Source organism: Strix uralensis, chromosome 1, assembly GCF_047716275.1.
Source record: "Strix uralensis isolate ZFMK-TIS-50842 chromosome 1, bStrUra1, whole genome shotgun sequence".
In the NCBI taxonomy this organism is placed as follows: Eukaryota; Metazoa; Chordata; class Aves; order Strigiformes; family Strigidae; genus Strix; species Strix uralensis.
The window spans coordinates 148,228,973-148,253,249 of NC_133972.1; positions in this window are offsets into that span (position 1 = coordinate 148,228,973).

Consider the following 24,277-nt stretch of genomic DNA (forward strand, 5'->3'; position numbering starts at 1 on the left):
CTGTACATCTCTGTCCTGGTTTAGCCAGGATAGGGTTAAGTTTCCCCAGCAGTAGGGGGGGAGCTCTAGCCGGGTTATTCAGATACCATGTGGATGTCACATCCTGGCACCGAAGCGGGACAGTCAGTTGCGGGACAGTCAGTTACCGTGTGTATGGTGGGATTTGCTCTGTTCTCACTGCTGTATTGGTAGATATTTTGCTCTGTTCACTGTTATTACTGTTATTCTTGTTGTTTGTTGTGTTGCAGTTGCACTGTTGTATTAAACCTTTCCTTATCTCAGCCTGGGGCTTTGTATTTCACTCCCTTTGTGGGGGAGGGGCAGCGGCCATGGGGTCTCAGACCCCGGCAGGGACTAAACCACCACAATCGCATGGGCTACTTTCGTTGGCAATCGTGCAAGAGGAAGGACGGAGGATGGAGAGGGGGGGTAAGAAAGGATTGCATCTGGTGGAGATGCAGCACCTTGATGTGTAGGAGGAAAAACTGCACCCAGCCAACAGGCTGGATATACATGTATAGTCTTCCTAGGTTTCCTATATGGTCTTAAGAGGGCCAGGCAGCTCATGAGGGTGATTCAATGTTTAAGTAGACTGAAATGACCTTGGAACTGCTTCCTTTGACTACAGAGGAACCTACAGAGAAGTATCGGCTGTATTTCAGTTGCTCAACAACAGACTGAATCCAGGCCTCTACCTGAACAGTGATGACAGCTTACTAGTTGAGCAGGAAAATCTTAGCAGAGGAGATAGGCCTTTACATGATTTGAGCCTTGAGCTTGTCAGGGTCACAGGGACCCTGGGTGCTCAGTAAAAACAGAAAGGTACCAGCTCCATGGTACATTTTCTCCATTTCTTCTAGCCACTGACTGAAATTCTTCACTCTTTGTGTACCCTTTGATGCTGTAAAACAGTGATATGATTCTATATTAGGACACATTTCCAAGTATGTCTGCTTTAATACACAAGAGAAGTTGTTCTAGAAATGATGTGCACTGTTAAAATTATATTATTAAAAACAAGTTTACGGATTGTCATACTACTTTTTCAATCTCATGCCTATCAGAGGAACACTATCTAGGACCCTTCACAGAAAAGCTATTCACTGCAAAACTATCAAAAGATCTTAAAGTTTTCTGTATTTTATTATCTTTTGATACTGGAAGATTGTTTATATCTTGGGAGGCCAACATGTGCTATGATAGTTGCTCTGATGGTGCGTGGGATCTTAGGGCTCTGAGGTTTAACATCTCTACAAGCCAACACAGATAAGAGCAATCTGAGAAGACTCTGCTGTCACACAAGGAACCTAGAATAACAAAACCCAGGCAGATCAAATACAGAGTTTCTGCCTTTGTTTGAAGTGCTGAAGAAGTGCAGGTCAGAGCTATAAACAGGGAAGAGAGTAAGGAAAAAACCATTTCTGTTATTCCTTCAGGAGCTGTTGTTACTCAGATAAACTTGGGTAACTTGAAAGCTCTGTGCAATTTTTCTTTTGTCTAGGCACATGGGCTCTTACTATGTAGGTCAAAGACCTTTAATATCCAGCAGCAAAATGGGAATCTTGTGGGATTAGCAATTGTATTCAGATAATACTTCTACCTTTTCCTTTCCTTTTCTAATTCATGGTAGTTTGCTTTACAAAGCACTATCACAAACATACCAGACATGGCACAGAGTTTGACATCCCCTGCTTATACAGAGCAAACCTCCTTAACCAGGTTTCCAGGTCTCAGATAAATCCCTCCTAAGCTTCCCCATTGCCACGTTTCGCCACTCTCAAGATCACACAGAGTCCTCATGTAAAGGATGCTAAAGCCAGTTGCAGTCCAATGTGTATCCTTTTCTGACACTTACATATGAGGCATAGCTGTGCCTTTGTGTTACACTACTCTCTCTTAAGAGAACTTGCATATGGTGAGAAACCACCCTACCGTAACTTTATAATAACTGGAAACTGCTCTGCTCTCTTATTAGACACCACACCCAGCCTGTGTCCGAAACCTTCTTACATGCTGTGACTGATGCAACAGATTGCATGAGCACCCAACTTCAGAAGGAAGTGATCAGTGAGAATGACAGAAATTAATGCAAAGTTTCCTGTGGTCTAGTCTAGATAATTTTTGTCTAAAACTCAAGAGTTATAGATTTCTAATTTATAACACTTATGAAATGGAAGAATTTATTTATTTATAATGGAAGAATTTATTAAGTGCCTGTTTTTAAGCAATTTAATTACTTGCTTCTACAACAGACGTCCAATGACATTTTTTTGTCATTGTTGCCCTGCATTTATGCATCCTCTCCCCACCAAGGCACAGATATGACAACATTCTTTAACAACCAGGATTCCTGTGGAATATCAGTGCATCTCAGCAGCTGAGTTTACCTTCACTGTCCATTTCCTCAGGCATACTTAACACCACCACAAAGTCTGGGAAATAGGTCCTGTGTTAGAAACTAAACAGAGGTTTGGAGGCTGGCTGCCTTTACAGTCTGGGCTTTAGGACAGCAGGATGGTGCTTACATAGCTGCTCTTCCAATTTTGCAACAAAAATTATGCTCTCCTGAATGACTTGTTGAGCCAGTGGGCTAATGATCTGAACTCAGGCAAATGAAATTCCTTGCCAGCAAAAGGCAAAGTCATGAAGAAATATGTTTTCACAATGTGTTATTCCATACTGATGAACAATCCATCAATGCCTTGTTACAGTCCTTTCCATAATGCTCCCCAAAACCTGATACACTTGGAAGAATTTGAAGAAAAAAAGTCCTAGGTTTTACATAATCCAAACATTATCCCAAAACACTTTCAGCTTGAATCTTTCCCAATTACAGCTGTGGAGTGTTGCATGGAGAGAAGGTGCTAATAAACTGGGCCAGACCATTTAGGTTTATAAAGGTCAATGCCATCACCTTGAATCCTACCCAAGAGACCACAGGGAATTGCTGCGGTTTGTGGCACAATGGTGTTAAATGTTGCCTGCTTTTGATAAGTGGGATAGCTCATGCTTTTAAATTCCCTCCAGGAATAGCTGCAAGTAGAACGTATTGCAGTTGTCTGATCTCAGAGTAACATGGATAAGCAGAAGAGGATTCATGCCTGAAACAAAAGGTTATGCACACATAAAAAAGCACAGAGACAGAAATACAATTTTCAGCACAAATTCTTTCTCAGGCATCCAGTTTCTCACATACTATAAGTCTAACCTAGATGACTTCAGACCCCTCAAGTCCTGAAAATCTGATGGTAGATAATACTTTTATACCACTGATTAATAATGCAGATAAAATTCTGGATGACTTCTGTGTTGACTCACTGAAGCCTGATCGTTCATGAATTGGGTCGTTTGTTCACATGGAATTAGCCATAATAGGGACATTGAGAGGCGCACCTTCTCCATGCTGCAGACACTGTAATCCTATCTCCTAACTAACCTCTGCAGTTGCCTTGTGTTCGTTTGAATGAGTGAAACAGAGTGAAGCTTTGAGCTGACCTCTCCACAGAGACCTTCGAATGGATAAATCTACTGACCTTTGAGCTTTTGGAGTATAAAAAAGCAGCAAAGCCACTTCAAAGCAAGTTCCAGCTAGTACTACAAAGAACCACTGGCTTGACAAAAATACCTTAAGATCGGCTAAGTCTGACATTTCCAGTAAAATCATGGTAGACGTGTTTTACTCATGTTTTTACTCAATGTTATGCAGAGCTCCCTGATCAACAATACTGATGCAGTTTTTGACCCCTGTGAGGCGCTTAACTCCCCAGTAATCTCTAGCTTCCACCCCAGAAAAGAGATCTGATGACAACTAGACTGCAGCTTTCAACATTCAATAATGTGAGTGGAGGCCTCACCAGACTCTCTGTGAATCCACTTGTCTCCCTGCCTCCAGGGACAGTGGCAACCCCCAGGGCCAACACAAAAGCTGTGACATGAAGCCATCCAGGAAGAGTCAAAATCCAGAAATCCAGACTTCACATCTAGGTGTTGCTGACCCCTCCTTGAAGAGGTACGCATGGTGTCCAAATACAAACGATGAAGTCATTCGAATGGTGAAGCAGAGTATTCACAGCAAGAAAAACTCAGTTTCACTTGTGCTGGTGTCAGATCTTATGATCTAATCTATTTGATTCGAAAAACATTTGTGCTGCATTTGACTTTGCCAATATGCTAACAGGTCACTCTTCGTACCTACCCACCCCCAATTTTCCCCAAACATTCTTAAACTAAGACTTCACAACTTTGTTGTTACTTAGATGGTCACACTTTGCCATGAGCATAAGATGTTCATGTCAGGAATTTTAGCTTCCTTCCTCCTGTGGCATCACTTATAAACCAGAGTCTATAAACCAGTATGACAGCTGAGCAAAATCAGGGGAAAAGGCCTTCAAAAGCTCTTGTGTCCACAGTAAGGAAGAAAAGATCTCCATAATTACCCACCAGGTTTTCCGTAGAGATGACCATGTACCCTCCTTCAGATTTCTCAGGCTACCAGATTTTTAGGGCACTTACACCTTTGCTGAATTTTATCCAGAGACCAAGGTACCAGGTATGATTGAAACAATGGAAATATGTTTCTCCCAGTATAACAGTCATATCACAAAACTACTAAGAAGGTTAATAAAGTAATATCACACTACCATACCATGTTAAAATATCTAATACTGCAAGAATCTCAGGAATTCTCAGTATGAAATCAGCATGGTCAAGCAGCTGTTTCTCATGACACTTTGACTAAGCCTGGTATCATCTGGGCATTTAGTCAATTCAGATTGGCTAGGGATTGAATATAAAATTTTCCACTTAATTCTTCCTTGCATTCTTTTCTTTAATAAACTTTTTTCATGGGCTTATATAAACTAAACAAGCAACACTGATCTGAACATGAGAGTCAAGTACTAAATAAGATGAATAAAACTTTTTTCTTTCTCATTGTTGTACAACAAAACTCCATCTGTTCTCTCATCTTTCCTTACATTTACTATCTGGCAAGTAATATGTGACAGTGGAGAAAGTTTTCATAAACACATGCAAACTTTATCCACATAACAAAATGCCTGATATCCAATGATTTAATAGGTATTTTACCAAACCAAAAAGCCCCTTATATTTAATATAAATACTTACTAGACACTTTTTCCTGCCCATCCCTCTGAGGTGATGTGAGATTGCGGTGTCCGTTAAAAATACACCAGACCTCCACACAGATTGGAACTGAAATCCTGTTGCAAGCGGGGCATTAGCTTGGATAAGTGATGGTGAGAATCCCCAAGATGAATTTAGCACTCTGGGTATAGAATTCAAGATTACTCCCTGGATATGCAGTAATATCTTCCTGAAAATGGACCATACTTAATACAGTTACAAAAGAAAAAACCTCAAAGAAATCACAGAAAGCAAGGGTTAATACCACTGGGAATAGCCTATTAAATGAAAAAAAATTTAAAAAGCAATGCAGTTCTTAATTAAAAGAATAGAAAAGAGAGAGGGAGAGAAGCTGGAGTTAGAGATACTGGACATGCTAAAGCCACTATATAGGTGAGTGAGGAATCCATCAAGACTTACGAGGCTATTGTACAGGAGAGGGCTATATTGCCTTAAAAGTACCTTATAACATTAATAGAAGTTGAAAGAAAGCATAAGCATTTCTCAGTAATTTTTTAGATATCAAACCAAAGCTTGGTGTTATTTTTCTACAGTTTTCCTGTACAGTAAATATTAGTTTAGTCAGGTATTTTCACAGACATTTTTCATGGACCAGGAAACACGTCTTTATTCTCACGTCTGCGAAGCGGAGCCTGTGCATTCCTGCACAGATAACACCTTGTGGGGTCAGCACCATTTTGATTTCCATACTCAGAGTCAAACCACACTCCTGCAACTGTCAGAAATGACTGAGCAAATCAGTGCTCCTGTTGGTAAAATGATGTGTCTTATTATCCACCCCCTAAATTACTTAATCACAGCAAGCATGATGCAATTTGATAGGTGTCTCAAGACAGGCATTTGCACATCTTTAAGATGTGATACATAAAGGTGATTGAAAGAGACTATGTCAATAGTTTTTAGCCACCAAGAAATAACAAATTTTTAATTGCATACAACTTACTGTTTAGCACTAGTTGAACAAAGCCAGACTCTTATAGCCAGTCTTACATTGTAAAACAAGCAGCAAGCTTGCAAACTGTAGGCATGGATATATACCTATATCCATGTAAGAAGCATGTAAAAGCCAAACTGAAAATTTGCAGTCAATCGAAACCATAGCTGAGGACAAACTAAATTCAGGGCTAATGCAATTCCTCCATAAAGTGCCATGTAACCTAAACTAAGATACAAGACTCGTACAGAAGGAGGGAGATAAGACAAGAAACTGGACAAATATTCAAGTAATACTTCTGGAAGGTGTTGGTTTTGAAGAGTGGTATGAAGCCAGATGAGAATATAGAAAGTGCTGGAAACATGAAAAACTCAGTACCTTGGGAAGAGAAACAGGAGGGCACCAAGTCACCAAAGCAGACAGCATAAGAATGGGATGATGAGAGGATGCTTTGGTTTTAATCTAAAGTTAGAGACTTACAAATAATGAAGGGCTACATCTCAGGTGGCTCCTTGCACTGAAAGAGGCAGAGGTGGACATGGATCATGGTAAATGTCACCTCTGAGTCCTTAAACTGGAATTTGGCTTGTTTCTGCTTTCCTACTCCCAGAAAATCTTCTTTCTTCTGTTCTACAGCTTTGCTTTCTACCACATTAGCCTCCTTAATAGTCAAAGCAAAACTTTTGAGTAAAGTGAGCTAAAACGTAAAGGCATTGCTTGCATTGCCTGTTCAGCAAATTGATCACCAGGCCTATTATCCCAACCTGTTGTTTCCTTTGCTAGGAGCTGTGAGCCCTCACTGGAATTAACCCCTTGTAACATTGTAAGCAATGTAATAGCACTCCAAAAAGCAGATGGGACATATAATATTCATAAAAGATATTACAGGCATTCCCACATCCCTCACAGAAGGAATCAAAGAAAGATTTGAAGGAGAAGAAGACTAAACAGCATGGGTAAACAACACATCCTTAGATCACGGAAACGGCAGGGAGGATATAAAAAGGTAGCAGATGGATGTTTATTCTACCCTCTAACAGCAGTGTGTAGCCAGACTAAGGCTGCACTGTTTCTTTGCATTCTGGCCAAGGATTCGCACCTCACCACAGAGCAGAGGATGGCAGCAGCATGGGTGTAGGCAGGAGAACTTGCCGTTTCTCAAAAATCAGGGTTAGCCTTTGCATTAATTAAGGCATCAGGCTCCACTATCATCCTCCATCCTTATTACTATCCTTGGATTTTATGCTATATTTAAAATCATGCTGTTTCAGAATCCTGTATGAATAAATATGAATGTCAAGACCTGTGTGCATCTCTTATGCACACAAGACAGTACAGTACATCACGTACTCACAGAATCTTATTAAATTTCTCTGAAACACATAATCCTGTGAACCTCATTCTGTAAACACAGGCAGCAGTTGTACTTCACTTCTCTCCTCTATCCTTCACAATCTCCCCTCAACTATCTTCTCCCTCTTAGTCACTAACCAAGAACTGAGTAGAAACTAAGCACCCACGTAAGTATGTAGATAGGGTACCTGAAGATATGTGTTAGGAAAGGAGAAAAGCTTGATCAGAGAGGAAAAATAGTGCCTTGAACACTTGCTAGATACTTAAAGGTATCTGAGTACTAAAAATGAATGCAGAAGACTGGAAGCAGCATAAGATGCCCTATTTGGGTTGAGTATATTGTATTTTTAAGGATTTTTAACAATAATTATTTTATCTATAATTATTTTATCAGTGAGATTAAAATTAAATGGCAAAGTATTCAGCTTAATTAACGACCCTTCACAGTCAGCCTGTTAAGAATTGCAGCATCAATTTGGGACAATTCTGCCATGGGATGATTCCCAGCGGTAGGTACAGCATGGTACAAGAACAATCTCTGCAACCCCACAGGTGAACCAGGGCTACCCAGGCAGAGGAGCACTCAGAGTTTGAAAGGAAAACTTTGCCCCTGGTAAGTTTTACAATTGCCAGTCATGCCTCAATCATTTACACTGGGCTTTACATTGCATAAGGAAGACTGGTACGACAAAAGCAGTTCATGGAAGACAGTCTGTGGCAGCCCAGCTCAGAGCCCCCAGCAGAGATGTACTCTCCTGAGAGAGCAGGTCTTGAGTCTTTGGTGGTGAGTGAGAAAACATTCAAAGTCAGAGCATCCTGTCCTAGTTGACAGATACTGAGTAAACAGAGAAAAAAACCCAGCAGGCTAAGCTTGTTTTATTATTAGCTCAAACCTGATACATGGCAGGGATTTAGGCCAAGTTTGGCTAGGCATTCAGGCACATGTTTAAACTTAAAGACAGGCATTGTCCTGTTATAACAAGTGACACTATCAGTCTTGAAGTAAGGTACACGCTTCAGTATCACTGAGAATAGGAAAAGTAACCTCAACCTGCCTCTCCATGGGAGCCACTCTTGAATTCACCACATGAATGAGAGCGCTCACTTATAGTTATTTGCAGAACAGAAACTTTGCTCTTTCGAGGGAGATGATGATAATAGGGATTACAACAGCTCAGAACTAGATCCTCAAATTTTGCAGCTCAGGCTGATCATTCTAATTGTTATTGATTAATAATGAATATGGTACATTTGTACCCAAGAGGGACTAGAAAAAAAAAGGCCCACCTCTTTCTGCAGGGGTGTGTGATCTGCTGCCCCACAATATGCAACTCCTCCAACACATGGTTACAGGGTAAGGAAAATCAAAAGACATTCTTTTTATTAGTTAGCAGTAATGACCTTTTATTTTTGATTATTTGTGCATTAACAGCATGGAATGGAGATGTGCTATGTAAGGAAGTTATTATTTGCTAATTTGCAGCTTTTAAAATACACAGCACACTATCTATTATGTATCATGCATTACAATTACAACAACAGTTTAATTAATCACCAGCACCCTGTTTTGTATCAGTCTGCTGCTGAATTCTGGGTAATGGTGTTGTTTACCATTTAGCAAGTAGCAACATTTCACTCTGTTTCACTACATTAAACTGCTCAAATAAAGCAAACGGATATTGGAAAGAGTTGGCCATCTGCCTTTATTTTCTTTTACTTTTGTTAAGGAAAGGGAAAAAAATAAACCCCACCACAGCCTCTGAAAGGAGAAAGAACACAGCCATGAAACTGATAGTGACAAAAAACACCCTTTTTTTATCAGGTCAAAATCTCATCTAAATGCAGTTCTGATGAATGGTAAAAAGCTTGCTTTGTGGATTTGGAGTGGGTCTCAAGACCAGCAATGAAGTCTAATGATTATTTAATGGTGCCGCACTTGAAGCAGGATTATGTGAGACTCTCTCCCCCGTTAAGAGTTTGATGAATAGGTTTTGTGACAGCCATTTAGGAATAAACAAGAATTCATCAGTCTGCATAAGAAGAAGCCAGTTTATAGATTAAGTTTCTTGAGGTAATTCATGAGGTCAGTCCCATTTAGATGTAGACTATTAGGGCTCAGCTTTTGAGAGCGGCCATACAAGGGAGTTACTCCAAATGGACCCCGCTAATACAAAGCCCCCTTTCAGAGGGAAGCCTGAAATTTTTATGACCCTGCTGCTAGGAAGCACATCAACTTGTCACTGTGAAGATCTGCTGGGGCAAGACCTCATCACTCTATTAAAGAGCTCTGTGACCCTATTGATTTGAAGTATTTAAAGCAGGGGTGAAGTTCAAAGCAATTTCTTTTCTATACTATTACTCAGCCTCTCTGTGTCTTGGCTCTAAAACATCTGCTGTCAGTTCCTCTCTGGTGTCTGACTCTGGAATCTGTCACTGGAGAACAGAGTAGTTTTATTTAGAATAAATTGGATTCCTTTTCAGTTTTCAGCATTTTGTATTGTGATCAATGGTTTACACTCCTTCATGTGCCAGGAGACTTATCTGCCACTGTACCCTTTCATGTCTCTTCATGACTCAGCCAGAGCTTGCTCCTGAGGCTCTGTAATCGAATCTTTCCATTCTAACAGGTAAGCAGCCACCATTTTTTCTAATTGGCCAATCAATAAAAATAATAAACTTTCACTTTCGGAAAAGAAAAAAAAAAAAAGGAGAGGGGGAAAAAATCCCAGAATGTCACTCTGAAAACAAAACCCTAACAGGATCTTTTATGCTTATTTGCTCAGAGAGAAAAAAAAGACACTGAGCAAACAATTCCATTATTTTTAAATGTCAGCAAGTAAACCTTGTAGCTGGTTCTCAGAGGTGCTTCTTGAGAGCAATGCAGGCTTCTCTACTTCTCTGCAGAAGCTGCAGGCACCAGGACACCTTCTCAATGCTTAATAATACACCAGATCAGGTGTATTTATTACAGATGTGGTTTCTGACACCAGGGTAGTTATTAAAGGCAGTACAGAGCACAAGATTAATATTCAGTTTGATGATGTCAGACAAAACAATTGAGATTAAAGAATAAGCATGGGATGGAAATGGTAATGAAATGGTTACAAAAATATTTAAGATAATGATGCATAGCAACAGAAAGAAATTAGGTAGCGTTTTCATGTGGAAGATAATTATGTACAGGATTACACAGAGCAAACCTATCTGTTATCTTCATCAAGGGAACTAACTTCTGATGTTGTGAAAAATGCACCTTCTCTCAGGGGCTGCTTTGTCAAGTCGCTATCATGTTCCTACCCTACCTGTACTATTTAGATACATTTTATCACATATTCTAACAAATTGCCTAATATGCCTAAGATAAAAGGGATATATTTTAGCAGACAGAAATGTGTCCATTGTTTTCAGCTGATTTGTACATTGCCTACGAATCTGCCCCATAATACATGTTGTCATCATTTTATTAATGCTGTCGTTTTACACAAAGCTCCTTTTAAAATTGAATGTGTTTCGGGGGGGGAATAAATTATGTTTATTGAAAGATGGCAACTGCACAGTCTATTTAGCAGTATCTTTAAGAATCTAGAATCCTGAAGACAGATGTACCTATTGCTTGTCAATCAAAATACATGTCCTTTGCAGCTTTGTATTTTCTTTACTCAGCAAGGAAATCATGTTACTACTGTCTGAGGTCAACAGTAAATGCACCAGCAGAATCCCTGCCTGAGAATTTTCAATAAAGAAGGAAACAAAGATGAGGAAGGAAGATAATAGTTTGTATTCTGCTCCTCTGAGGGAATGGATGATAAACAACATTCTAAACCATTTCTTCTATCTTTCCTTTTAAAAAAAATGGAGCTGGTAGAAGTCACTGGCAACAGAACACCGTTACAAGCTGATATCATCTTGAGTTCATGCTGCTGAATATGTTGGCATTTACGGCACATTCTCTCAGGGCACATTTCAAAATGAAACTGAAACTTGATGGACCAACTGTACACCATTAAAAAAAATTATATACAGGCTTTTTTTTCCCCCAGTCTAAAGAAATTGAGAGCTTCAGAACACTGTTTTCAGCCATATAAATCTGCATGTTGAAGGTCAGTCCAAAAGCAACAAATCAAAGCATTTTTTTCTCATCTTTTATTTTAGATTATGAATGATGCAAGAATTTATAGAGCGTGCAAATTTATTACCGTGTTAATAGGCCCCCCTGTTTATATCCGGCAACATATGTTATATGCAGAATCACTAGGAAGCAGCAGCATTTTTAGGGATGAAGGGGGAGGCAATTAAAGAATTAGGCCTAATTACCGTGAAAAATCTCTGGAAGAAACATACAGAAATCTTTTGCAGAAGAAACACAAAGAGAATGCAGGGAAATATTCTTTAACATGACCACTGTTGTAAACTGTATTTCTAATCCATGCGTTCATAACAAAAAGGCAAACACAATCTCAATAGCTCTTCTCATATAATTAAATGAAAAGAAACAGAGAAAGAATTTGGGTCTGTGTAGAAATTTTCTCTCTTAGATCTTCATGGGCATGTCATTTCTAATAGCTGAACCAAATACTCACTGGATAGCAACTGTAATCTTGTTTAACATAGGCTTCAGCCCCAGTATGGTGGCAGAACCACTTTGCAGTGGTTAGTAATGGGACAAGAGAAGAAAAGTAGAAATGGCTGCAGGGGAGGTGACTGCTTCACCCAAGGAGTTATTCAAAGGCAATCCCAAGGATCCAGGCTGCATGACAGCAGTTTGATAGAAAATGTCTCATTTAAAAGTGTTTCTTACAGACAGCTAAAACTGGACTTGCAAAACATTTACCTTTCAGCAAAGAAGCAAGCCACAACCTGGCAACCTTACAAGTGAAAACCAAGGTGTTTTGGGAAAAATTAGATACTTGCCCCACCACTTTATGTTTCTGTTCTTCTGTATGGGCCAGGCTCACAGCTGACCTTGCCTCCACAGTGTCCTCTCCTGTAAAGGGGGAAAGATGTTAGTTGCTATGAGAAGTGCAGAGTCAGAGTACAAGCACGAGGTAGCCAAAGAGCTGGCTGTGTAAGGCATCACAGCGAAGTTTCATAATCAAAATCTTAGGAATTTCAATTTGTTTGGAAAAAAAAACAGTTTTTCATGAGGGAATGTTATGACCAGCTCTACAATTTTCTGTCCCTATTACAAGATGAAAGTGAGATGCAGGAAGCAGAGTAGCTTCAGACTGTAGGACCAAGCACAAATATTGGGCTTTTAGCATTGGGTGCTATGAGCAGAAAGCAGGCCATCTGGGAGATGCTTACTATAACAGGAAAAAGTGTATGAGAGCAACAGGCCTAAGCTTTGCTAAAAGTATTCAGTAATTCAGTAACTCTTTAAATACAGGAATCACTGTCTGAATTTAGCTTTGGTAAAGCTATGTATGACAGTGGGGGTCTACCAGAGAAGAATTTGTCCATGGGGGGTTGGGTCCATGTGTCTCCACAGGCAGATCCTGAAGCCACCTCGATGGGCAGGTAAATAACAGGTATGTCAGCCTTACTTCAGCAAGGACTGCTCATGTCACAGCGAGTTCATGGGCCCTGGATCTTTAGTTGGTTTATATCCCAAGTATTGATCTACTTTATCTGTGTGTTGCCATATCCATCTTTGTCTTTAATCATTCTTCCTCTACAGGTGGGTATCATTTTTCCAATGCCTGCATATTATGAGCTTTGCCACCAACAGAGATAATATCTTCCCATTCTAGGTTGTTTAGTGTGAAACCTTCCCATCCTGAAGTATTATTAATCATGTTGTCATCACTTAAATAAATAATAATCAGCAACAATTATTTCTATTTTCACAAAACCACTAAAATAATAAAAAGCAAAGCTGTTATTAATTATTAATAAATATGAAGGGGACATGTGTTTTGTTGAGATTGATTTTCTATTTTTCATCTGTATTACAGTGTCATCTAGAGGTGCTAGATAAGATGAGGGTATCTCTGGTTTAGGTGCTGCAGTAACTCCAGCTTAAATGACCCAGCGAGACAAAGAAGCAGCAGGTATGAAGGGGACTGGCAGGGGCAGAGCCAGGGCTAGAAACCAGACCTCCTGCCTCTGTTCAGCTCCCTACGGTCATGCAGAAGTGTGGCTTGGCAAGAGGAGGGCTCGTACAGACTTATACTGGTTTTGCTCCTATCCATCCGTGTCAGCCCAGCTGGAGGACAGAGGATGCAAACCTGGCCCCAGCCCAGCCAGGACGGTGAGCAGCCACACTGCTGACAGCCTTTGGCACCTCTCTGTCCTCCCACGTTTCCAGCATGGCCTTGTCTTGTCCCCATTTTGAAGATGTGTCTTTTCCCTCTCCTGTTCCTCTGCACCCCAGGAACTGAGCTATAGGGTGGAGGAGCCACAACTTCCCTTAGCATAAAGCAAGTCATTTTCCATTTGGTTTCTTAAGACATGAAGTTTTGCAATTGCAGTATATATCTGTCTGTACCTGTCTGTGCATGTGTTTCCCTCCTTTTCTTTGCTAGAGATTTCTAAACCTATTTGCCACATTCAACTGCATTTGGCAGAGAGGCTGAGGTTTAAAGACATCACATTTCTATAAGGCTTTTGAAGAAGAAACATCACCCTAACTTTACTCCGGAGGCAGAATCCAGCTGAGATGTACTTTCAGCTCAGGGTCCACCAAGGCACATGTGCTTTGCCCAGCCCAACATGTAAGGAATGACCAAATGAGATGGAGGAGGGGAATGCAGGACAATGGAATGGTGAAGGATTTAGGGGGTGCAAATGTCTAGGCAACCACTTCCTTCAGTCCTGCTCCTCAGAGAGCGATTTGTTTTATGGGAGACCTGAATGATTTGTATGTGTCATGTCCAAATGCAGTTGCATACCTTACAAGTAGCTGCTTGTAAAAAGATACAAAAGAAGGTAGAGGGGGAATGCAACCTCTGTACTCCTGAAAGACGCTCCTGCACTGACCCACCCAATGCAGAAGGAGAAGATGATGCTGAACTAATGTCTTCAGACTGCTCCTCAGAAGCAGAGAGCAGAGTCTGGGAACAGTGAGTGAATTTACTCTTTGGCACTGTCCAGTCTGAGTATGATGAAGAGGGCAGAGCCCAGGCTCTGCTGTCTCAGTCAGAGAGGGAAGAGGCCTGATGCACAGCCAGTTTTTCTGATATAGGGCAAGAGTTCTCCAAGGTGTTCCTATGTAGCCTAAGCTTGTGGGGCTCATCAAGAAACCTGTGCTGTGATCACTGATGGATCCAAGAACATTTAGTTCTCTTTGGTGCTGGAGTCACTTGAATGATACAGAAAATGCACAAACACTTGCTTGGAAACCTGGCCTCCTTCTTCCACAGGGGTGGAGAAATACTACCATTTCAGGTGTGCCCCATCTGTGGCTCCTGTGGTTTGAAAGCAGTGGTGCATCTGTAGAAGGAACAGAGCAAGCTGCTGTATGACTTGATCTTGTGCATTAATCTCCCAGCAGAAATGAGCCAACATGCCACCAGCATGTACTGGGTTGGACTCTGCTCTGTGATCAACGAAAGGTTATTTGGCCAAAAAGGTCTGGGTTGTCTGGGCTGGATTTGGGCCACAAAAGTCACAGACCAGACTGTACTGCCAGGATTTGCAGATGGTTTGCACTTCAGAACTACTATTTCCAAATACAAGAGGAAGGTGACACAATCCTTCCCCACTTTTGCAGAGATACAGGAATGTTTACACCATACACATTATCTTACTGAAAAAGGGGCTGGAAATCCACTGGCATGGCCATACTGATTAAAATGTTATCACATTTGCTGCATAGCCTTTCCAGATGCAGTCTGAGGGCATTTCTGTGAGCAACAGACAGGGGAGTCAGAGCCAGTCTGAAGAGGAGAATGGCAGAGAGAGATCCTTGAGCTAATTTGGAATAGCATTTGTAGACAAGGCAAATGAATGTCCCACAGATGGACAAGCTGTTAAAAGTCCTAACAATGTACGTCACTGTCCTGGTTTAACCAGGATAGGGTTAAGTTTCCCCAGCAGAGGGGGGGAGCTCTAGCCGGGTTATTCAGATACCATGCCGACGTCACATCCTGGCAGGTCACATTTTCCTGGCGGGAGCGCGGTGCACTCGTGGTTTTGTACATCGTGCTTCAAACTGCTGTATTTGGTAGCTATTTTGCTCTGTTCATTGCTATCACTATTACTGTTATTGTTATTGTTGTGGTTTGTTGTGTTGCTATTGCATTGTTGTATTAAACCTTTCCTTATTTCAGTCTCGGGGCTTTGTATTTCACTCCCTTTGTGGGGGAGGGGCAGTGGCCGCATGGTCTCAGACCCCGGCAGGGGCTAAACCACCACAGTCACATTTTTTGTCTCCACAGTATTTTCATAAGATAAGAAAATTGAAGGGAAAAGAAAGACTCCTCTATTCTGTACAGTAATGGTAATACATCGGACAGTGATGATATAATGTAATAAATATTGTTCTCAAAAAATGAAATTCCATACTATGGGTTATTCAGCAAAATCTTCACAAATATAATCCTAATATAAACTGTAAGACTATCTACTTACTGGCATGATAGCCAACAGTGCCTCACCTTTCCTGAAGTATTATGCTTAGTACTACTTGTTTGCACCAAGCATATGGCTCCACTTCACATATCTAGTAGATAATAAATCAGACTAAATCACAGATAATAATCACATAGTTGTGTGGACAAACTTGTTATTTTAGGAAAACTAGAAAGTGACTAAAGTACTTTTCATTTGATGAAATGTCATTTGTTGTGCAAGAAGGAAACTGCCTCCTGAACAGTTATACCCATAACCAGGCACTTTTCTAGCCTGAGAAAGCTGTGTTTAACAAGTTACATGGCTTGAAATCTTCATTTGGGGTGAGGATAAGTATCTTAGTTTTCAGTGATAACATTTTGAATATTAATTTTTTTTTGCTGAGCCCCATATCTATTCATTTTTAACGATATTTACAAATTTATTGCTCTCCTCCTTCAGCTCTCCTACCTCCTCAGCTCCATCCCTTCTCTTGACTCCTGTGCCTAAAGCCACACCAGTGCTTCCCTCCAGCTTCCGCCACTCTTCCTTTCATGCTGTATTGCATCAATTACTTCTTGGGGAAAATCTTACAAGTAAGATGGTGTGACTTTCCTTCTCCTTTCTCCCACTTCTTTTCCTTTCACAATACATGCAGGCTTCTCTCTTACCTGGAGTTCTCCTCCAGACCTTCCACTTGCTGAAATAACAGTATTTTCTCACCTGCTCTCCATTGCATCTACTACCCATTCTTCATTTTCTTGTGAAAACTTAAAACTTTCCATCTGCTGCCTCTTCGGTGTCTTCGATCTTGTATGTTTATAGGAAAATAATATTTTTCTCTTTTTTACTAAAGAAACACCCATTTGCCTCCTTTGCCACCACTCCATCTATCCATTTCTAAACTTATTTGATGCAGTGTGCAACTGCCGTCCAGAGAGTCTCTTCTCCACTTCCAAAGTCATCTCTCTTCCCTGGCTTATACTACTTGCTCTCAGTGAACTGTTCCAAGTGAAAATCTTGAACAACCTTTTCCAAACCACTCTCATCTTCTTTGTCAGCCACCTTTGTGAACGAAGCCTTTTCCAGGATAACATGACCACACTCGGAAAGTGCAAGAAACCATGTGTCTTTCATTAGTGCAGCAGGGTCGGAGCTGGTAAAACCTGCTGGCAGAGATGGGGAAGATTTGGCAATAGCTGGACTTAAAGGACTTGAAATCTTTTCTTTCTTTATCTTCCTCATCTCTGTTCATAGAACATATTCTTTAGAAGTTCTGTGTTACTTTCCTTCCAGGTTTCAGAGCAGCAGAAGCAGGTGATGAGTCACACTCGGGCCACCTTTCCTTCTCTTTCTCCAAACTCACTTCTGTTTCTCTGCCTTTCTATTCAGAGCTTCTACCATCTGTGCAAATTATAGTCCTGAGCTGTTTCTATGATGCATCTTTGTGAGGAGTCACAACCAAGGAAGATAAAACATAGATTTTCATTTCCCTTGTCCAAAGTTCTCCTCACAGCCTTCTTTCTCTATCCTACCAGTCATTCACATGTGCAATCCAGTTATCATGTTTTGTTCAGTTTACCTCTAGACATCAACATCTGGGCTATCGTTAAGGCCTACAGAGTCTTCCTGCAGAACATCCTTCATCATCATAGAATCATCATAGAATGGTTTGGGTTGGAAGGGACCTTAAAGATCATCTAGTTCCACCCCCCTGCCATAGGCAGGGACACCTTCCACTAGACCAGGTTGCTCAAAGCCCCGTCCAACCTGGCCTTGAACACTGCCAGGGAGGGGGCAGCCACAGCTTCTCTGGGAAACCTGTTCCAGTGTCTCACCACCCTCACAATGAAGAACTTCTTCCTTATATCTAATCTAAATCCACCCTCTTTCAGTTTAAAACTGTTACCCCTCATCCTATCACTACACTCCCTGATAAAGAGTCCCTCTCCAGCTCTCTTGTAGGCCCTCTTTAAGTACTGGAAAGCTGCTATAAGGTCTTCCCAGACCCCTCTCTTCTCTAGGCCGAACCCCAGCTCTCTGAGCAAGAGACATAGAGCTGTAGCAATCTCAACAAATTTCTAAAGCTGTTGTCCAGATCATGATAAAGCTTTTGGCATTTTCACTGATCTTGATAAATGCAATATTATATCGACCCAAAATGCTGATGCAAAATTATCTTCTCATCCCACTGCCCTGAAAACATCACTTCTCTCTCTGCATGTCCCCTTCTGATCATAAGGTAATATCAGCCTGCACTGTACACTTACTAGACTATCAAACAGGATCCTCCAAAACTGTTATGATTCCAGAGTTGGGTTTTTTGGGGAGTAGGGTAAAAGGTGAGGGATATCTCTCTAGTAAGCACTAGATACATACATTGTTCTCCTTCAAAATCTTGTCTTGTAATGCTTCTACCAAAAAATCCTCACCATAAAAAGGTGCTGGGGCTAAACTCACAAGTTAATGGCCTTCATTACCACTTTAAGGACTTAAATTCCAAATGTGGATCCTTAAAAATTTTTCCTTGACCCTAAAAGATCCAGAATTTCCCCACATTCTAAGTTGCTTCCATAAAGCAATTCCCCAGGTGCCTAGGGAAATTGCCTCTTCTGGGCATACATAGACTATGTATTGTCGCAGCAGAGCTGAGCAGAGCAAGGTGTGCCTCATGACAGAGTCCAGTGGGATGCTCCTGCCTGTCACACCTGCAAATCCTGAAGTGCTGTGACTATCACAAAGGCAAGCCAAAGAGAGGAGCTGGTGGTAGTTTACTTTCTTTGAACCAAAATCACAGTCATTGAACTTGGGATAAAGAAGACCCAGGGTCAAAGCTGCACTTCACCTGAGATAATCTAAGTAAACTATCACTTTTTCTGTAAGAACGTAAACTTTGTCCATCTAGGACCTAACAAGTATTTAATAGGGTCATGCAGGTAAAACAGTTTTAACAGAAAAATCTGACAAAGTGCCACTATGGGATACCACATGGCTTAACAATTCAAGAGGTGTCTGATGTTTTAAGCGTGGAAAAGGAGTATAAATATAGAAACTTAACAATTCAGGTGAGGCTGGATGTAGCTGGTGATTGCTAAATTAATTTTTTCACCGCGTCAGCAAATATGAAGTTCATCTGTGAAACCATATATTTCACATTTATAGTGTTTTTAATAAAAAATTACATTAAATCAGAGATTAGTACAGAAAGGTCAATGGAAGTATATGCAGAGATATAGAAAGGAGACATATTTAATCTCACATTACTGTTGTAAGGCTAATAATAACATGAAGGACTGAGGTAAAAACTTCCCTAACAAGTAAAGCACTAATCCTAGAGGTAGTTACTGTTATTGGCCTCCTTGCTTCTCTCTCTGAGCTTCTCATTCTCAAAGCACCTTCTGCTCTCAGAGGTGCTGCCTGCAGCCAAAAAGGCTTTCTGGTGGACCCACAGCTGGTCATGTAATTTCATTATCAGAGTAGATTAAATTCATTGTGTCTCATTTCTGTTTACATGCTGTCTATAAACGACCGATGAGACTCTGGAAGGTTCTTGCTATCTGTAGGGGTTTGTGGGATAATAATTTCAAATTAATGCTTGTCTTGGAGCTGATTTTCATATACTCATGAGCAAGATTTTCATTCTTTGTATCTGATCTGTTCTAGTTGAACAGGGAGGCCCAGGGAGGGTTTCTGTTGCCTGACTGAATGAGCTTAATTTTTGAGTAGGCTTTTAGGACAATTTCTTGCCATGAGTTGGAAGTTCATGTGTATGCTATAGTCTTCATTCAAAGTTTTTAGGCAAGAGTTTCTTCCAGTAAAATCATAGTCAAGCATATCTGCAGAAAAATACAGAAGGATTGCAGTGAAGTTATTTTTACAAAAGTTTAAAAAAATTACTGTATTTTTTATTCTCTACTCTTGAAGGATGGTTTAATCAGGTTTCTGATATCCCCACTAGTGTTACACTGCTACAGATACAGCAGAAACATAAAAAGCAGTGGCAGAGGTGTACACAGAAACACTGATGACAGCAACAGACAAGCTTTAATGTTTAACATGGACCTTAATTTTAAAGTGGCTTTTACATAGTGATAAAAGCGCACCTTATAGAGGCGGTGTTCTTAAGTAAACATTTGAAATGTTTATTCAACATCCATTTCTGTAAGGGACCTAATAATAGCAGAGGATTAAACATTGAAATTGCATATATTTGTGTACCTTACCTAATGCTAATACTATATTTAATCAGTGCTAAAATGTATTTTTAAACTAACTTTACTGTGATTCTTTTAACTTCTCTCTCTGCATACTGGTTCTCTTCTGAGCATCTTTATTTCTACCATTACACTTCAATCTGGATCAGGCATGTGCTTTTGAATTAAGTTGTCCTCATTTACCACACTTGCTTTGTACTGCAGCACTATCTTGGATGATGTAAACTGGCTTATTTGTACATTAAACTGAGCTGTAGGATGAGCTCTAGAAGAGTATTTAATGCCACTAACGAGCTTTCAGTCCACACAACCACACTAGATCTATTATAGGGCAAAACACCTGAAAGATGCATACTGTGGACACAGGGTGAGTATCACCAGTCATCCCTCCGCAAGCCTTTGGGCCACACTTGTTAACAAGTGGGAAGAGCCCAAGAGAGAGTCAGATACCTCCTGGGGTGCAAGACCCCAGATCGCTGCAGAAACACCTGAGTAAAGCGATAAAATGAGATGAAAGACACAGGTGATGTCACACTGAGACTTGTTTGTCCCACAAACACTGTGTACTGTTTAAATTAATAGATATCTAATAGCCTTGAATATTGTTGATGAGGTCCCATGATGTGCCTGAAGAGGACCACTAGCACAGAGTAGCAGTGGGAGGACACAGATGTGCCTGAACCACCCACTGCTGAGGACATGCACGTTCTCCCCTTAGACAGGCTGCGGAAAATAGGCTCAGACATTTGCAGGGTTTGGCCAATCCTTCCAAAATATTTTGCAGGTATGTGTTGATGTTTCTCACTAGTTGTTTTGTACGCTCAGCTCTCTGTCCTGGGAAGTCTGAGTTTATTAGACATCCATTATAATTGACACATTGTTGCAGTAGGGGTGAATAGATGCATTAGACAGATGATCTTAATTGGCTTTCATCCAAAAGAATTAAAATAAAAAGACAGCTGAATTTCATTCACATTTTCAATTAGTAAAACTTCCTTTCATTATTATAATGCCTGCTGAAACAGCAGCCACATCAGGGTGACAAATCCCGTTATCATGCTTTCTGCAATTGTCTTCCAAAAAGGCGTCTATTGAAAGCATTGTCTGAGCGTGTGTATAATGCTGACAATCAAGCTCTGCTCAGAAAGCTGGGGGAGGGTGTCTGGCTGTGATCTATATAGAAATGCATTTCTTTCCCGTGCTGCTGGTTCTTCAGTGCTGTGTGCTTGCGTTAGGGCAATGTGCTCTGACAGGCTATGCGTACTAACAAGATCAATCACTGAGCATTAGTGGAATTCTCATGCTTTCCACCTATTTTTCTTTCCTTTCTTTATTGAACATGATCCTCTGCAGGTGTTATTTGTTTGTCAGACTGTTACATAGCAAATGTGGAAATAATTTTTTTTTAGGGAGTAGATAACAGCTGAACTCATATTGTAGACAATGGTTTCACACTGAAGTACTAATCAAAAAGAATGTGAAAATAATTCTTTAGCCATTAGAGGAAGAAATAAATGGCTTCTTGGGGGTGGGGAGCAAACAAAGGGGCATTAGGGTGTTGTTTTTTAAATCCTTTTTAGGCAGCTAACCAATCTAATGCACTTGTAATGGCATCCCAGACTCTTAGCTTAGCCAACTCACCTAACTTAACCAGACAAAATGATATTATTTATTTGTTCCATATGTGACACTGAAAAGAAACATGTGGATAACCAAGAAAATCAGTTCATCTGGGACTTGTGTTATCCAGTTTCCTTTCATTGAGTTATATGCCAAGAGCCAAATGTATTGCCTGAGGGTTGTTTTCCTTTTATTTATTTAACTATTTACTTATTGAATTGTTCCAACTTACATAATTTCCTTCATCATCTAACTTTTGACAGCCATGTTCTCTTATATCATGCCACCTGAAACTACACATATGGATCACAACCATCATGTTAGGGGATGATGTTTAGTTTTCCACATGCAGAAGCTGGAGTTCATTAATTTAAAACACTCTAACAAGATATAGTTGGTCAATGCCAGAAATCCAGTTAACAGAATAAAAACTTGGTACTCTGACGCCACAGGATTTCTGCAAGCGACAGCCCTTGCACAGATGAGGAGCATTAATGCCTCTGCTAAATTTTACTTTATCTTTACATGAGGATCTCAAAGCTCTAATCTTTTGAAACTTTCTGGTTCATGGATTCCTCAGGATTTTGGATACCACTGCCTCTGCAATGTTGCCTGCATAAAGTCAACAGTGAGAATTTTATGGGTAGTACTTGTGGTTTCACTGTGCCATACCTGTACCAGTTTCAGTTACAGCATGAGCATGATGGATCTCAGTGATGCTTTATGGACAGGCAGAGAAAATTATATGCATCAGTTTAAAGGATTGTTCCTAAATTATATTCTTCTGTACTAGGAAAGTATCCCCTGCCCATGCTTCAAAAGCCCCTAGGGACATGTGAGCTGACCTGGGAGCTGGCTTGTCTCCTCAGTGTAAAAGCACTGCTATAAAGAGTGCAGGCAGAGATACACCACTGGAGGAAAGAAGGCTACAAGGCAGCAGAGAAAGCCCGCAAGTCAAGAGACCTTTTTTCCAACTACCTGCTTCCTCTGCAGTCTCGCGGTTTCCAGTGTGAACATCCATGTTCCCCTAGTTATTATTATTACATATATTGTCACAGCAGTAATTCCCAGAGCATCTGTGAAACTTCAGCACACTTCCCATTCTCTTTCGCACCTTCTTTGAAGAGATGAGCTCCAAGTAAAGCAGGAGGAATCCTAATTACCATCCATGGTGAAAAGCCAGAGAGAAAAAAAGTTTGGTAGGAAGAGTGGCACCTTGCAGGGGTGGCATGAACCAGACTTGGTTCGACATCCCACAGAAAAGCAGCTCCATTTCTGTTGGTCCCACTCAGACATGCTGTCACTGCACATCAGGTCAACACCTCCCTCTCTGACACCTGCATCCATCAGAGATCAGGCACCTTGCAGCAGCCTTCTGCTCTCTTGAGTTATGTGGAAGAGTATTTCCCTGGGAAGACTCCTTCCAATGGCATTTCTGATCGGCAAGTTTGCTGTGACCTAATTTATACAGTTCTACCTGGACATTTTCATAAAGTATTGTGAGTTCTTCAGCTGGAAGATGCTAAGTAAATGCAGTTATTGCTTGGAGAAATTAACTCCACATTGTTTCCAAATTAATGCAGTTGATACTTTTTATTTCCTCAGATTTTTTGTTCTTTGTCTCACGTGCCTATAAAAATCCAACAGAACTGGGCCCTACCAGGCTGGAAGAGTTCCTCACTCCCAGCCCTACCAGTTTTGTTTTCCACTTTTTCATCTGGCTGGCTGTCTCCAAAGGATTAATTAAGCATTAATTTAATATCTGTCAGCATTTCCGTTAAGTAAAACCAAGACAATTTTGCTCTTGGTCAGGTTTCTGGTAAGGAAGAAAATGTGTTTATTTTTTAATGATGCACTGGAGCTCCTGAAGTTGCTGTAAAGCATTCTTTATAAAGTGTGAAATGTAAAAACAAAAGAATAAACCAAAGCCTAAAACTAAAACCACTACAGAATAATGATGAAAAAGGAAGAATGCAAACCATTTCTCATCCTTCCTACTAAAGATGCATTTTATAGCTAATGCATTTAATGAGTCAACATTGACTTATATTGCCTGAAAGCTCACTGAATTATTGAGTATCTGTGGTATGGATTATATGGAAAAAATAGTTTGAAATGGCTTTTTTCCTCTGTGTAAATTTAATTTTATTTATATTCAGCTACAGTTATTTTCCAAGGTTGTTATTAGACAAGTCCATCTTTCCTGTATATTTTAAAGAGCTAATGTGGTTTAGTAAGAAATAGACTTTTTACAGAAGCTTTAGAAGCTCTGGGGTTTGAAAAACACCTGAGGAAAGCTTAAATGAAAGAAAGACAAAAGAATAAATCAACAACAACAGCATTTCTCTAAGACATATGTCTACTAATTTACCCTGAATAAAGCGTCTGCCATATACTGGGCTTTTTTTCAGATGGATAAATATTGACTTGGTTTGATTTT